Source organism: Equus caballus, chromosome 1 (genome assembly GCF_041296265.1).
Source record: "Equus caballus isolate H_3958 breed thoroughbred chromosome 1, TB-T2T, whole genome shotgun sequence".
Lineage (NCBI taxonomy): Eukaryota > Metazoa > Chordata > Mammalia > Perissodactyla > Equidae > Equus > Equus caballus.
The window spans coordinates 188357379-188372741 of record NC_091684.1 but is presented as its reverse complement, the minus strand read 5'-3'; positions in this window follow the sequence as shown (position 1 = coordinate 188372741).

Genomic DNA, 15363 nt, shown 5'->3' with positions numbered 1-15363 from the left:
CGCCTTCTGTCCCAGCCAAACAACTTAAATTACACGAGGATGTCCCCCTTCCCATGTAGAGATCTGACTCTAGTTATGGGTCTAGTGGCAGTAAGGGGTTGTTGGGATAATGGGCATCCCCCTTAAGGGGAAGAGCCTTGAAGATAATGGGCATCCCACCTGGGCAGCTGTTCTAGGTGAGGTTATTACAATGTTTTTAAGCAAGGGACAGTTACTCTCCCCAGACATAGGAGAGCAAGCCTCTTCCACTGGCAAAAAGAGACTCAGAGTGACTTGAGTTTTCAAAATTCTCAGTTTTATCCAAGTTCACATAGATGTTACTATTCCTCCCCTGAGCTTCAACACAGTAACTTTCAAGAGAGACTTTGCATGGCTGTGAATCCTGCAAATTATGAAATCTAAATTTTATATTTGCTTTTCAGCAATGTTGGTCATGCAGCTAAAAAAAATAAGAGTTTCTTTTAGGGCTGCCATGGAAGCTTTATAATTCTCTGACTTGACTTGAAATGAGAGTTTAAAGACCCAAGATTCTCATTTTCTTTCCTTAAGCAAGTCAGTGTACTCAGAAGAATCCAGCCCATCCCACTGTCCTTGCGACTATCTCTATTGACATAATGGTGGAGTGCAGCAGCCACTTGGGCCCCCAGGAACTCCATCACAATCATCCAGAGGTGATAATTTGATTAACTGTAATGCCGCTCATGTCTTGGGTTATTCACGTCCCATTTCCCTTTGGCTAGGAAGTCAGCAGTACATTCAAGTCTAGAGACGCATCCTCACGGCATCCAAGACCAGAAGCCTCCGAATTGCTTGGGAACTTGTTAGAAAGGCAAATTCTCAGGCCCTGCCCTGGACATACTGACTCAGAAGCTCTGGGAGTGGGGCCCAGGGATCTGTGATTTTTAAGCCCTCCAGGTGGTTCTGAAGCACAAAGTTTGAGGAGCAGAATCCACCCAAAGCTTTGCTGAGAGAGCAAACGGAAGAGATTGTAATTGTTAAAACTTAGACACTCAGAGGAGGAGACCTCGCAGAGGTGAAATTCAGACCTCTGAGGAGGTGCTGCTCGGTGGGGTTGGAATCTCTGCGTTCCGAGGAGATTCTCTGTGGGCTTGGGGTCCAGATCGCTGAAGATTCGGCACTCTCTGGATGGTGGTGGTATTTCCAGGGGCGGTGGAGGTAATGGGGCTCGTTCTACAGGTGTCGGAAAAACTGCAGACTGATTCAGCTGCTGCCACAGGAAGGAACCACCACTGCTGGATGAAGAAACCTGGCCAGGATTATGCTCACAGGAACTGCAAGCCACGAATCTCCTCCTCCTCCTCTAGACTCGCATTCTCTCCAGAGCTTTGTGTTAGAATTGCTGAAAACTGCAATGCAGAAAAGAGATCCGCAGAGTCGCAGCCCAGCATCACAAAGCAGAGTACAGAATGGTGAGTTTGACATGGACAGACAGTAACTCAAGAACTGAGATAGTTAACTGTTGGTGCTTCCTGCCTCATTTATTTGTAAGAAGAAATACAAGAAGTTTTTAGATATTAATAGGAAATCAATTTTGAAGATGTAATTTCTCACTAATATTCTTTTAACCAATGGATGCATTTAATAAAGAAATAGGGGCCAGCCCAGTGGCAGAGCGGTTAAGTGTGCACGTTCCACTTCAGTGGCCTGAGGTTCGCTGGTTCAGATCCCGGGTGTGCACATGGCACCGCTTGGCAAGCCATGCTGTGGTAGGTGTCCCACATAGAAAGTAGAGGAAGATGCACACAGATGTTAGCTCAGGGCCAGTCTTCCTCAGCAAAAAGAGAAGGACTGGCAGCAGATGTTAGCTCAGGGCTAATCTTCCTCAAAAAAACAAATAAATAAAAATAAATAAATAAGTTATTATTTTTTGAGACGTATGTGTTAAGCCCTCTGCTGTGGATTTAGCATCCTATAAGGCAGAAAAGGCCCTTTCTCGCAAGAGAATACATTTTCCTGGCGAGACATTTTAGTTAATGTGTATCAATGGTATTGCAGCTCAAACTCATCACCTGTACTATTCATGTGTGTTAGTTGTGATTTTAAAAAATACTATATAGCTAAATAAAATGCAAAAATAACATGGAAGCAGAAGACTGCAGTAAGTGTGGTCTCGATTTCAACTGTTTGTGATTGTCAAAAGGTTCATTGTTCTTATTGATTTTAATAAGTAAATGGCATACATCTATACATGTGAATAAATTTAATAGTAGAACATTAAGAATGGAGCAGATGGATGCTCTGTAGAGCACATCTAGCTATGAAGCTTCTCCAGTAATTGCCTGGTACACATACCACTTAAGAGCTTGTATGAATTCTTCTGTGAAGAACCAAAAACAGACTTGGAAATAAAGAGCTCGGTGCTCACGGTCCGTTCATATGGAAGCTGGGGAATTAATGAAATAGTTTTCTTCTTGTGACCAGTTCCCCAGTGAGGAAGGCCAGGTTGGCTGAGGGTCACTGGGTGCAGGAGGCGATTTCTTAGACTTTGTTTATAAGTGGCTCCAAGGGTTTGCCTTGCATTTACAATATATGTTTATTCGAAGCCCCAAAGACAGATGTATGCGAACGTTTATTCGTCATCTTGTAATCAAGGGGGAAATGAGCCACAGATTTTCTGATTTCTTTGCCAAAGGCAGTAACTTTACTCCAGCAACATAAACACAGTTGCAAGGAACCGTTCCATGCAAAGCTCTTCAAAAGTTCACGGATATTTTCCCTCGAGATGACTAGTTCTGGGGCTCAGTTGAGGTTTAAAAGAAGTTATTTTTTTATATCTATTTTGATACAGTGGACTTGGTTTAAGAGTAAAGCCATCACAGAGAATAAAAAATGGACTTTAACCTTCAGCTATGATAAACTGGAATACTATTACCTGAGAGTGATAAAGCACGGTGATATTCAAAGCACATTTTCAGGCGTTATCTTTTCTCAGTTATTAAGACAGTCCTGTAAGATAGGAAGGGCAGCTGTTAATGCCATTATTTAGGAAATGAAGAAACCACCATCCTCAACAAGGTAAGTGATTGCCTAAGGACATAAACTGATGAATGGTGGATTTGAAACTGGGACACAGAGCTAACTTTTTGAATACAATTTCTTTTTCTTTCTTTTTTTTTTTTGAGGAAGATTAGCCCTGAGCTAACTACTGCCAATCCTCCTCTTTTTGCTGAGGAAGACTGGCCCTGGGCTAACATCTGTGCCCATCTTCCTCTACTTTGTACGTGGGACGTCTGCCACAGCATGGCTTTTGCCAAGTGGTGCCATGTCCACAGCCGGTATCCGAACCCCTGAACCCCGGGCTGCTGAGAGGTGGAACGTGCAAACTTAACCACTGTGCCACCGGGCTGGCCCCTGAATACAATTTCTGACTTATCAATTTTGATTGATTTTGCAATGTATTTCTAAAAAGGATGGAATCAAGGAAAGACAATTGAACCAGAAAGCTGAATCGAGTCCTGGTTTATCGCTGACTGTCTGATTTTGGACAAGCTGCTGCTCTTTCAGGGCCTCCGTTTTAGCACCCGTGCAAAAACGGTGTTGAACTAAATTAATCCAGCGTCTCTTTTGGACCTAACATTTTATGAAATAATTGCTGTTCAACTAAGTTCTAGATATTTCTAAGTTATGAATTCTCTTCCACCATCCCCTCTCTATCTAGTCCTCCAGCTCCCATACACATCTCACTGAGGAGAGAATTTCATGCATGTGAATTCTGCAGACCCCAGAACTCCAACTACCAAACATATCTCCCCCATCAGCTTGCTCCATGCTCCTGCCTTCTCTAATGTTGCCTGAATTTCCCCCAAATAGAACCTCTTTTTGAGTGTTCAAGGGAAAGTTTTTCATACTATGTATTAGTTTGCTAGGGCTGCTATAAGAAAATCCACAGGCTATATGGCTTACATCACAGAAATGAAGTTTTTCACAGTTCTGGAGGCTGGGAGCCCAAGATCAAGACCAAGGTGTTGGCAGGGTTAGTTTCTTTTGATGCCTCTCTCCTCTCTCCTTGCTTTGCAGACGGCCGTCTTCTCACTGTGTCCTCATGTGTTCATCGCTCAGTCTGTGTGCTCTCTGTGTCCTCGTCTCTTTTTACAAGGACATCAGTCCTATTGGATTAGATCCCACCTTAATCACCTCATTTAAACTTAATTGCATCTCAAAGACACTGTCTCCAAATGCAGTCACATTCTGAGGTACCAGGACTTAGGTCTTCGACATATGAGTTTGGTGGGGGGGGGTGGGGGCCGGGCGACGACACAATTCAGCACATAACATACTAAAAAGATTCCCTTAAAGCATTCTCTAGGAGTGAGGGAATGAAGCCATAGGACACCAACGTGGGGAGTGGATGTAATTGGGGGAAAAGGTATGAAATCTGGCGTGGAGAGTTACTGATCAAGTGGATTGGGGCACCCAGAAGACATCCTTTGCTGATAGCAGGCCTTGCCCCCCTGCTGTCCTTATAGAGGTGATGACATGGAGGAAAAGAAATGAACTTAACTTATCGATGTATCTTAAGAATAATTACTCCCTCGTGTCAATGCTTTGGAGGGGCCCTGACAGAAAAATGAAACAGGATTCTGTGTTTTCAGAATTCACTAGAATTCACTGTGTTTCCTCACCCAAAAGACACATACTTTAACCACGTTATAGTTCAGGACCACAAATAACCTCTTAGCTCAAGGTTTCTCTCTGGCAATGAAGACAGTCTAAAAACTACTGAAATGTTTGGCTACTTTTTGCAATTATTAGATTATGGCTTTATATTTTTCTATGTTCAAGCTGAATAAAAGATAATTCAGTTGCCTTAAGTAGATTTGTGCAAGTTTTCAGTTTCTTATCCCAAACACAGACATGACTTATATGTCATGACTCACAAAATGTCTAGACTGCACTATCCATTATGCTAGCCACTAGCTACTTAAATTTAAAGTTGAATTAATTAAAATTAAATAAAATATAAATTTAGTTCCTCAGCTATTCCAGGCACATTTCCAGGACTTGATAGTCATGCATGGCTACCATATTGGACAGCACAGATATGGAACATTTCCATCATCACAGAAAGCCTATAGGACAACACTCTTCCAGATTGTTTTTCAAATAGACACCTGTTGATAAAACAGCATCTTATTTACAGGAACCAAACTTGTACTGTAAAATATTTTGTTCCCGTATCACTTAACAGTGCATTCAGCTATAAGTAACAAACATCCAATTGTGGTGGCTTAAACAAAGAAGGGTTCATTATTCTTATTGTAGGTTCAGCTGCTCAACAATGTCAGGGCCCATGTTGCCGTAGTTTTCTTGGCCTTTCCCTCATGGTTGAAAGGTGGCTGCTTTGGCCCCAGTCACTGCATCCATATTTAAGGTAAGAAGAAGCAGAGAGGAAATGTGTTGCATCTGCATCAGGAAAGAAAAATCTTTCTCAGAAATTCCTTAGGCAACATGGGCATGTATCTTAGCCATGAAAGTTTTCTATGCCCACTCATGGAAGATGGTTAGGAATAATGGGTTGAGAATCATGGTTGGGGCAGCCAATCAACAAACAGTGTCTTCCACAGCTTCCTAATAGGATTTAGGAAAAATATTTCCTGACATCACAGCATTGTTAGCCAGAAGCAAGAGATTATATCCTATCATTCCTCTAAAAAGGACAAGTATTTAAGGTCTGGGTGTTCTGCCTATTCAACGACCCATATTCCTAATATTGACAAAGCAGGAAGGAGTGGCTACCTCTCTCTGAATTCCATATGCTGGCTGTGATAATGGCTGTGGGCACACAGAACCGTTGTGAAAGTACGTCTGTCACTGGGAAGCACTGTGATGGAGTGGGAAGTGGATAGATTTTCTTTTGCCTCTGGTTGTAATGAGTAAGTTGAGCAGATCACTAATACTAAGTTTGATCATCTGTAGGATGGAGATTGTTGAGAAAGTCAAATGAGCCAACATGTGTGAAGTGTGTCCGGTGTGGAATAGCCACTTCACAAATGTTGCTTCTGATTCCTACTCCTTTGTATATGCTGTGCAGAGTGGCCCCAAGCTGAGCTCTCAGAAACTCTCGCAGTGAGGGTCATAAAATCTCCAAATACAGATTGAAATATTAACATGACATGAAGCGTTAGCCTGATCATATATACTAAGAAAAAATACATCTTAAGTCCTTTGTTTGAATCATCAAACTTCGTTGATGTCAAACATCACAATGTGTTCTTTTACTTCCCTGAAGTTAAAAATTACTAAGAAAATATTACAGATTTATTTTTTCCCTTAAATTTCTTTTACTTAGTTAACTTGCAGATCCAGACATAATTTATAGCAAAGTTGACCTCTGCTTAGTGAGCTTCAGAAAGTGAATCGCCTTATAGAGGGAGCGTATGCAGAAGGGAAGGTGGTCCCAGGGACAAATGTGGGGAATGACGACAGGCAGGTTTTCTGTCATCAGGTTGCTTTTCCTGAGCAATTTTAGGAAAGAAAGATAGTTGTCAAAAGAAACCGGCTGGGCCCCAGAAGAAGTCATTCTGGAGAAGAGGGAGGGGCTGATGAAGATTTATAAAAGAATCAAATCTTTCCTAATATTAACAATGAGAGCTTTGGAGCCATAGACACAGCCACATTTAGGGTGGGCAAGTTGGAGAGAAAGTGCAGAGTTAGGGCAATCCTTCTGCATTGCTACTGGGTTTTTGTCCTTGGATATAGTGGCCAACTGGGGCTGCAATCAACTTAACTATACCTACCTGAAAAGGAGTAGCACAAAGGGAACAGATGTCTGAGGAAAATCTACTGTAAATAGTTGCTCTGATGGGGAGGAATTTGAGAATGCTAGGCTTCCCCTGTGAAATTAAATGGCTTACACATTCTGCTGGCTGTTGCAGTGTAGCAAGGATTTTGAAGATGGAAAAAGGAGCTATTTCTTCTTTCTTGCTATTATTCAAATTGAAGCCTTCCCAAAGCCTGTCTTAGGCACCCTGCTTCTGAGATGAGACTCTGTACTTGGAATGCTCGGTCCAGGTAGACAGCAAGAAGGCAATCACAGAAGGGCAATTAGAGTGACTGAATGAGATGAGATTAAGAGGAATGATGAGTAAGTTTGGCTAGACAGCGAGGAAGAGAATGGTAAGCATTTTGTTCCATATTGGGGAAGCCATACATAGCAAGGGCTAAAAGGAATTATTTGCTGTGTTATTTGGGACATAATGAAGCCTAACTAGGTAAAATGAAAGTAGGGAGAATTTGGTGAGTATGTGAAATGCCTCCTGCCAGGAGCAACTCCAGGTTAGCTTTCTTAGAACAGGCCTCATTTAGCACGACGGGCTTTCTCTGGGGTTGAATGCCCTCTGTTACCCGCAGAATCCTTTCTTCCAGAAAGGCACCGTGAGCACGTTTATTGGAGAGTTAAAATTATTTTAGGCTGCTGTGAGAAATAATGTTGCAAGAAGCAATTCTCTGTTGCTTTGCATATTGAACAGTTTAAAATTGCATGCTTTTTTTTTCATCTTTAACAAACACTGTCTTGGTTTGGGTACTCCCAAAACCAAAGCTTGAAACAAGAATTTAGGGCATATAATTTATGTGGGAAGTGACTTCAGGAAGTAGGAAGAAAGAGGGAGGAGTGAGATGGGAGAAAGAAAAGTCAATAAAGGCTGCATTATAAATATTCCCTGCTATCGTAGGAAGTGGGGGCTCAGCACACAGAATGCCTCCCAGAATTCTCCCTCTGAGGCATAGGAGGTGGGAGCATTTATCCACTGGCTTCCATCCCTGGTTGAGGGTTAGGCTTCAGAGATGTTAACTTTCCAGCACTTCCAGGGGGGCTGGCTTCCCATAGACTTGGCAAAAGCTCCTAAGCAGAAAAGCAAATGTTTTATGGGGTGGGAAGCTGTCAAGATACATGGAACTGTCCAGGGCAGATGTGGCTACAATCAGAGGTGGGCCAAGGAGATGGAATCCAGACACCAGCAACATCTGCCGCAAACCCAGTTTACCTCCCTGAGCACCCGACTCATCAGATTCAGAGTTGGCTGCAAGGAGGACAAAGCACTTTATACGGCAGCTTGGACTCTGCAGTGTCAGAGATGGCGTGCTTCTTCAAAGCATACCTTTCTCCATATTTGCAGCATCTGCATACTCTTTCTTACTACATCCTCCTGGGACTTCATTAACTGCCAGACTATTTTCCAGTTTTACATACACAGAAATTATAATTCTCTATGTCACTATTAACTTTTGCAAACTTGTCTCATTCAATGCATTGCCAAACAAGTAGCTACCCCATGATTTTTTGTGCAACCCTGTACCTAGTAAAGTGATTTGCAGTCAGTATATATTCAATTAACGTGGGTTGATTAGTTTGTTTTTTATTTCTATCCGTTTTTTTAAAAAACTGAAAAAGCAATATATGCACATGATAAAAATTCAAGCAGTGCAGAAGTTTATACAATGTGAAGTCATTCTTCCTCTTACCTTCGACTCCCAATCTCCCTTCCCTGATTTAGTCATTGTTAACAGTTCTTTATGGTTCCAGAAGTTGTCTGTGGATATACAATCATCCTTATGGATCCATTAAAAATGCAAATGGGATCATACTGTATATGTGATCTGTACGTTACTTTTTGCTGAACAAATACGTCAAAGATTGTTCAATAACGGCACCTAGAGACCTACCCCATTCATTTTAATGGCTATCTGGTATTCCATTCTACAGATATATTATTCATCAATCTGATTTTTCTGCTTTCCAAAATATTTCCAGCACCATAATTATTATAACATAGTACTTAATTTTCCTTTTTATCAGTCAGGATAGACTCGTTATGCTGTGGTATATTAGTTTTCTGTTGTGGAAACAAATTACCACACTCTTAGCAGCTTAAAACAACACAGATTTATTATCCTTCAGTTTCTGTGGGTCAGAATTTTGGGTATGCTTGGTTCTGTGTTCAGAGTGTCACCACTCTGAAAATCAAGATGTCAGCTGGGGCTGTAACCTCACCTGAGGTTTGAGGTTCTCTTCTAGCACACTGGTTGTTGTCTGAGATAATTTTTCTCGCAGCTGTATGACAGAGATCCCTGTTTTCTTGCTAGTCGTCAGCTGGGACTGCTCTCAGCTCCTAAGAGCTGCCCTTGTCCCTGGACAATCAATAACATGGCTGTTTGTTTCTTCCAGGCCAGTAGGAATGTCTGCTTCTGCTTTTCGTCTCTTTTTAAGGGTTCACCTGATTAGGTCAAGCTCACCTAGGATAATCTCCCTTTTGATTAACTCAAAGTCAACTGATTAAGGATCTTAATCATATCTCCATATCTCTTTTTTTTTTTTGCCATATCATGGAAGTGATATCCTGCCATAGTCACAGGTTTTGCCCATGCTCGAGGGGAAGGGATCACGGAGGTCATTTAAAAAGGCTACCTATCACATGTAGTAACAGGCACCTCCAAAATATCAGTGGTTTAAAAGAAGGAATTCTTATTTTGTACTCAAGCTGCATGTCCATCATGGGATCTCAAAGGGCCTTTGCTCATTGTTGTCATGCAGGGACCTCGAGATAGAACACTTGCCTTTTGAACCTTGCTGATGGCCACACCAGTGGGAAAACAAGATCTGGAGGGTCTCGCCTTGACCGTTAAATGCTTTGCTCACAATTCTCTGGCCAGAATTACAAGACTCCGCCCAACCACATGAGGACCAGGAGTGCAATACTGCCAAGCGCCTAAGAAACTGAAATATCTGACCAGTCACTTTTATCTATTTATATATCTAGGTTGTCACAGGTGGACTACTGTGGTGCTCAGCTATCTTCCTCAGGAAGAGCTCTCAAGTATTCACATTTGATAGCACCGGTGCTCCACTTTGAGAACTCTCATGATTAGCTAGTGGCGGATTTCAAAGGGTAGCTATAAGGAAGGTGAAATATTTTGACTCTCTGTTCAAAGAATAATCTATGTTTAAATGTGAAAGTTTCATGTTTGAGAAAGTCGTCAGTTGAAGGCTTTCTGACGGCTCTGGGTCTTTCAGCTATTGGGCTTCCTATGTGAGTTTCTGTCTTAACTGACCTCGACAGCATCCGTATCCCCAGGGAGGGGACAGGTGATCCAGAGAGTGAAAGAAGCTAGCAGGTAGGAGACATGGTGATCAGGCATCAAAAAACTGCCAATAATAAAAGAGTCTGAATAGGGTTTATCTTCTCTGAATTACTTTACACATTTTTGCTAGCTTCCTTTCCAGAATCAGAATCTTAGAAATGTCCTTGAAGTCCAATGCTCTGTACACTCTGTAATATCCTTTTCAAATGGACATCCAGTCTCTGTGTGAACTTATCCAAAAACAAGGACCTCCCTACCGACTGAGGCAATGTCTTACTTTTGTGTAAGTAAAAATTTCAATTACACACAAACGCAGAATTGTAGAGGTAATCTCTGAGTACTCATCATCCGGCTTAAGCAATGATTAATGTTTTGCCATTCTTGTCTTAGTTATCTCCCATCCACATTTTCTTTGCTGTACTATTTTAAAGCAAATCCTACACAGCAACTTATTTAACTCACATTATACACTCTAGTGAGTGTTTCTAATACATAAACACTTCTTTTAACCATTACTCACCAACCATTTAATTTTTGGATAACTCTACTTATGAGAAACTTCTTCCTTGAATATTGTGCTGAAAGTTGGCTTCCTATGAATTTGGCTCATTGATCCTAGTTCGTCTTTTTGGAGCAATGCAGAATGACCGCTCTATCTTTTATAAGACTATCTTGCAATCAGCAAATATTTAAATTCTGTTTGTGTGGATTATGACATCTACCTTTCATTCCTGTCTATCTCAAAACTTTTTGTCATCAAACATAATATATCTTATTTAGCCATCAGCTCTATGATGAGATTTCTTTACTGTCTTGGTATGCTTCTCTGAACACATTCCAAATTGCCACGGTCTTTCTTAAAATGAGATATCAGAACACAACTCAATCCTCGGGAGATGTCTAACTGCTGAAAAGTGCAGGGCTGTTTCCCTTGGTCTGGAAACACGTGCAGGGTAAATTTCTTAATAGGAACACTGTTGACTTACATTAAGCTTTTAGTCAACTGAGACAACTCAGTATTTTTTACATAAATTGTTACAAAAGGACTTCTTTTTATATGTGTGGAAATAATTTTGCTGAATCTAAATGCAGGCTTAACATTTTTATCCCATTTGAATTTTACCTTATTAGTTTCCACTTGTCTCAGTTCTTTCATTCAACAGATTGGCCAGTGCTTTTGGTTTCATGCCATATACAAATGTAACAAGCCTGACTTCTGGATCTGTGCAGAGTCAGGAGAGAGGCAGGGGGCATGAGTGGAAATAAGCCTGGGCTCTGGATTTGGACCGTCCGGGAGAAGACGTGGCTCCACACACCAGCTCTGCCTCTTGGGTGGGTGCCTTTCCTTTCTCACCCTCAATTCGTCATCTTTACAATGGAGGGGTTGGGGCCCAGGGCAGGCCACCCCACAACACCCCACAATAGCATATTGATTCTTTTGAATTAAAGTTTCTTGAGAAACAAATAGGGCACTCTGACCCTCCTGTCTCTGTTCCCCTGAAAGCAGGAAATAAATCTCCCTGTGAAAGATGCTCTCCTGCATCCTTGTCACCACAGCTGAGGATACAGGGCTGAGAAGCCTGCGTAAACAAGCCTTGCTAATTTACTACCTCGAGCTAAACTCTGCTGACATTCCTCACTAATTACATACCCCAAACCTAAGTTTCTTTGTCCTGTCAATTCTTTACAAATTTATTGTTTCTTGGTGTAAAAGATATACACACTGCTATTTTGTTCACTCTCCAAACATCATTTCTTTATGATCTCCAATACGTACATATTACACTGGGTTTTTCTCCTGTTACTCTGGTCTTGTGTCAATTTTACTATTAGTCCAACCACAAGAACACCAGAAGGGAAGAAAGGGGATTCTCCCCCGCCCTGACAGACGATATAATAGCACCTACTTCGTAGGGTTTTTGTGAAGGATAAATCAATATGTAAAGTGCTTAAAATTCCTAGCCTCAGCCCAGCATGAGGATTCAATACATGCTACCTTTTGTTAATGAAATATGTTAACACAGTTGGTCCAAGGGCAGAACTTGGAGGTCATGGATCCATACTCTTTGGGAAGAGCCATTCGTCAGCCAAGAATCCGCCTAAATGTTTTCTTTTCCAAATGTTTCTGTCTTTTATATAAGGCTACCATACAAGACTTTGTAAAAATGCCTTGTTGATGTCAAGATCCACTATTTTTTCAGGCTTTTAGTTAATTTTCACATTAGTTAATTATTGCCCAGCCAATATAATAGTCATAACAAAAAATCAAAAGTCAGTTTACTCTTTTCCTCTTCAAAATCAGGTTGTAATCATCAAATTGGGCCTGAAATAAACACAAATATCCCTTCAAACACTCCCCTGAGCCTGAGAGCAGCACTGGGGTACGGGGCAGGCGAGAGGATGGTTACTTTGGGAGTTTATGCAGAAATGCCCTGAAATCAGTTAATAGAAATTAGTTGATAAAACAGTAGCTTAGATGAGTTCATAAGACAAAGTTGGTGAATTCCCTGAAAAGCAATGCTCACTCCAAGCAAAAGAAGCAATGTCCTAGGACAGATGGGTTGACAAAGAACAGCATAGGGCACATGGAGGAAAATCTGCAGAATAATGTTCAATAAAAAGAAGAAAGCAAACTAGCCCAGAAAAGTCAGACTGCTAAAGGTTATCACTACTTCTTTTGGGAGGAAGAATTGTACATTTATAGCAGAACTCCAATCATATGCTTTGCAGTTTGAAATCAAATTAGGTGTCTGCTGTCTGTTTCCACAGAATGTCTAAAGAGCTGGATGGCTTTTCACCAAATATGGAGGATAATCATACAATGTATGTTTATATTGTAAATATTCCAATGGTTTGACTTAAAAGAGAGGCCAAACAGCATGCCAGCATTCACTTTTGGGAGAAACTGGGAATGAAGAGAGTCCTGTAACTGACAATTACGAGAGGCATGGTTTTTTCTTGTTCACAGGCAGGTATAATAAAGTCCAGTTAGAGGGATGTTTGGCTGCCAGTTGGTAAAGACAGACTAAATCTAAAAGCTATTGACAAAGAAAACAAATGATGAGCCCCATATCAATTATGTGATTCTGTTTCTGGGCTGCTTCCTCCACTGGTGAGGTTTGAAATGTAAAGCTGGACCTAAACGGACACACTGCTCCACTGGTCAAATCACATTGGGATACAATAACACATTGGAATATAATGCATTGGAGACAATAACAGATTAAAGAAATCATTGTTAAGAGTGGAACATCGAGAACCCAGACAGCTAGAAAAAAATAGCAGCATAGCCGTCTGCATTTCAATGGGTTTTCTTTATGGCTTGGCTTTGGAGGACATCAATGCCACTGAACCTCTTTTCTTGCAAATATCTGCAGACCCCAGAGAGAATCTACGTTATTATGACTGCCACAAAGTCAAAGAGGCAGATGTTTACAGTGAATGACCTCTTACAGGGCCAACTCTACGTAGTGTGTCCAGGATGAGGCAGCCGCATGGGTTTGTACCCTGGACATAGAATGACAATGTGGTGACCAAATAATAGATTGTAAAATTGAAAGTTATTTCAACACTATGGTAATTATTACAATTATAGGAAATTACTGAAATGTCAACATTAATTTTTAGTTATTTCTACTAAACTCTATTTAAAAGTAGTTAATGATTCTTTTAATCACGGCAGGTAATATAGCTAGTGTATATATAATGAGATACATAAAATTCTTATTTTTAGTAAAGGAGTACCCGTTTTCAATGAACTTTTATAGCATCTTAAATTTAAGGAACTCTCCAGGTATTGATACACAGCAAAATGAATTGCGAACTCCCCTTAGTGCTTAAGACAACATTCTGGTGCAGAGGGAGAAACCATGTAAGCAGTACCTTTACTCGAATTAATAGTACTTATTCTAGTTGCTATGCAGCTTAAGGACAACTCTTTTCTTCTAATACATTTCTCGTTTCCCATGATTTCAAAAATTCCCATCAGACATTCTGTAATTCCTTTTTTTGGTACCTGTGTTATTTGATTCATCAGAACCCAGAGACTGGTGCTTCATGCTTATCCTTCAAATGCAATTGATGGAAAGAGCATTAAACCAGGAGCCAGGAGGCCAGTTCTACCCAAATGTGGCCATGGACTTACTTGTGACTTTGAGCAAGACACTTAATCCCATTGGTTTTTTATTTGTAAGCCAAAACATGGGACTATATGGTTTTTTGAGGTTCCTTCCAGTAGCAAAATTCTATTTCGGTTCTTGGTTTTTCCCTTAATAGTATTATTCTACCATTTCCAGTTTGACAACTATTCTTGATGGTATAAAAAGAAGCAAAATAGTTGAAATTTTCTATTTCTTTTCTGTCATCAGTGTCAATGCAAATAATGCATAACCAATCTATAAATTAAAATTTCGTTGAGTTTATTATGAACCAGATCTGAGGACATATAGCCTGGGAGAGTCCTTTCACAAAGGAATAGAGCCCTCCAAAGAAGTAGGGGTGTACAGAGTGGTTATATACCATCAAACAGCGTGTATCACATATGATTGGAATGTCCTTTTTACAACAGTCATGAGATTGCCTAGCTGGCACAGCAATTCACACAGCAATTGATGAACACAGCAGGTAGCAGGCCTGTGGTCTCCAGCTGGGTGGTCACAGCAGGTCAGCAATCAATCACTAGCCTAGGGAGAGATGCTTATCCTTAAGGGATGCCTACGTGGGGGAAGTTACATCTTTCCTTCTCTTAAAGGGCATTGTTCTTATCTTTGGGACATAGTAAATACTGAAAGCAGACATACAATGCATGCTCAATGGCCACGTCAGGCCCTTTTGGAAAAACAAGGTCAGGCCGAATTAGTCTTATACCAAATGGCTTCCTCATATACTCCAATATATCCTATTGCTTGCCATTTATTTATCATAAGTTAATGTTATACCATCTGCTTTAAGATTTAGGTCAAGCTCTGCTTAGTTTTTTCTCTTTACCCTAAGTCTAGCTTCAAAATAAAGGTCTTTTTGGTGGTTTTCGAATTTTTTGCTAAGCTTCGCTCTTCGGGTTTATGGAATCAGACAGAACCAGAGCATGGATCTCAGTTCTGCTTTATGCTAGTGTGTGAAGGTAGTAAGGCTATGAAACTCTCTAGACTTCAGTTCCTCATTGATTAAACTGGAATAACATGAGTATTTACCTCCCGTGATGGTTGAGGGGATTACATGAAAAAAATCATGAAAAGTGCTTAGTCCCATACCTGGCACAAAGAA